Source organism: Amphimedon queenslandica, unplaced genomic scaffold (genome assembly GCF_000090795.2).
Source record: "Amphimedon queenslandica unplaced genomic scaffold, v1.1 AMPQUscaffold_11144, whole genome shotgun sequence".
Classification (NCBI taxonomy): domain Eukaryota; kingdom Metazoa; phylum Porifera; class Demospongiae; order Haplosclerida; family Niphatidae; genus Amphimedon; species Amphimedon queenslandica.
The window spans coordinates 1-1,952 of record NW_003548611.1 but is presented as its reverse complement, the minus strand read 5'-3'; the positions used below and the strand labels follow the sequence as shown (position 1 = coordinate 1,952).

General features: G+C 33.1%; 1 long non-coding RNA gene across 4 annotated transcripts in view; it reads left to right on the top strand.

Annotated features, from left to right (window-relative positions):
• The window catches only part of LOC109589595 (uncharacterized), a 6,087-nt gene extending 4,135 nt beyond the window's left edge, over window positions 1-1,952 (top strand). The window contains exons 4-6 of one of the 4 annotated variants that reach the window (XR_002188802.1): window positions 1,417-1,654; window positions 1,825-1,875; window positions 1,914-1,952. This is a non-coding gene — a long non-coding RNA (uncharacterized LOC109589595). Of the gene's footprint in view, window positions 1-1,416; window positions 1,655-1,824 lie in introns of all 4 variants that reach the window. The other 3 variants (XR_002188803.1, XR_002188804.1, XR_002188801.1) reach the window with 3 other exon arrangements.

Below are 1,952 nucleotides of genomic sequence, written 5' to 3'. Positions count from 1 at the left end.
TAACTACGTACATGTACAAATTCCTCGGTTCTTCTTTGTGTCTGATTCAGCACTACTGGAGATACTGGGAAATATATTGGGTATCTGAAAAATACCCAAGGCTATAGCCCATGGTTTGTTCCAAAAAATGGCTCCAAAATCACCCCAATTTTTATTACATTATCTGATACATATTAATGTCCTTATGCTGTGTAGAAAATTTGAGGTGATTCCTACTTCAATTTTTCTCAAGTTACAGCCATTTTAAGAAAACGCCAAAATTCTGAAAAATACCCAAGGCTTTAGCCCATGGTTTTTTCCAAAAATGGCTCCAAAATCAGCCCAGATTTTTATTACATTATCTGATACATATTGATGTCTTTATGCTGTGTAGAAAGTTTGAGGTGATTCTGACTTCAATTTTTCAAGTTACGGCCATTTCAAGAAAACACCAAAATTCTGAAATTGTCCATGGTTTTTTCCAAAAAATGGCTCCAAAATTAGCCCAGATTTTTATTACATTTACTGATACATATTGATATCTTTATGCTGTGCAGAAAGTTTGAGGTGATTCCAACTTCAATTTTTCAAGTTACAGCCATTTTAAGAAAACGCCAAAATTCTGAAAAATACCCAAGGCTATAGCCCATTTTTTTTTTTTAATAAATAAAATTTTCTTTGAAATAATAAGAGAGACATAGAGATAGACATACAGACAAATCATAGTAATAAATTTATAATAATTAAATAAATAAATAATTTAGTTAGTAATTTATTATGTGACCATCGGACAGTGCAACATCAGGATCATAAACACTGAGCCCATGATTTTTTCCAAAAAATAGCTGAAAAATCACCCCAAATTTTTATTATATTTTCTAATACATATTGATGTCCTTATGCTGTGTAGAAAGTTTGAGCTGATTCCGACTTCAATGTTTAAGTTATGACCATTTTAACTGAAATTCTGAAAAATACCCAAGGCATGGTTTTTCCCAAAAAATGGCCAAATAATCACTCCAAATTTTTATTACATTTACTGATACATATTGATGTCCTTATGCTGTGTAGAAAGTTTGAGGTGATTCCTACTTCAATTTTTCAAGTTACAGCCATTTCAAAAAAATCCAAAAATATCCAAAGCTATACACGTAGCTGTATTGGCTGTCTCGACTCCACCCCTCGTGACGTTATCAGCCATACAGCACTCTTTACTGTTCTATAACTATTATGTATATCATCAATATTGAAAGTTGTATTTTAAAATTTTATTAGGCCCCCCAAGCCCCAAGAGCTCACTATAAACCTGAGACTGGGGGCCCCTTTAATTGGGTACCTACTGCTAATTCCCCCTTGCCCCCTCCTATTGGTATAGTCATGCATGATGTACATGTAAATGTGACTAGTAACGTGTTATCTTGTAATATTTTTATGTAGAAATGTTCAGCTAATGGTACAGGATGTGGTATTTGTCATTCAAGGGATCTGTTGTTCAGGTTCACTGTAAAAACAAAAAGTTAGAATAACCCCTGCTTGGTTACTTTCACCACTAAATTTAATAGTTATTGTAACCCTTATTTTGTTGTCTTAACTACTTTTAGGTTAATTTTAATCTGAGGAGTTATTTTCACCAAATTAAGTTATTTTCACATCTTGTAAAGTTGTATTAACTAATGTAAGTTTTAAAATAACCACATCATAAAGTTTAGTTTAACATTGGTGGTGAATTTATTTATGGTTACACACACTGAGCATGCGCAGAACAGAAGTGTCTGTGGTCCCTGGGCAGTTGCAGCTGCAGCCTTCTTTGTCATTTGCCCACCATTATTGACTCTGCTTTTGCAGTTTTATTAGTACTGTTCCTGTCTTTTAAGATCCACAGAAATATTTCAATAGGTGAGCCAAAGATTGCTAATTCTTTTGAAACATTTTAGATGAAAATATCTAAACCACAGACGTCATTCTAAGTGGTT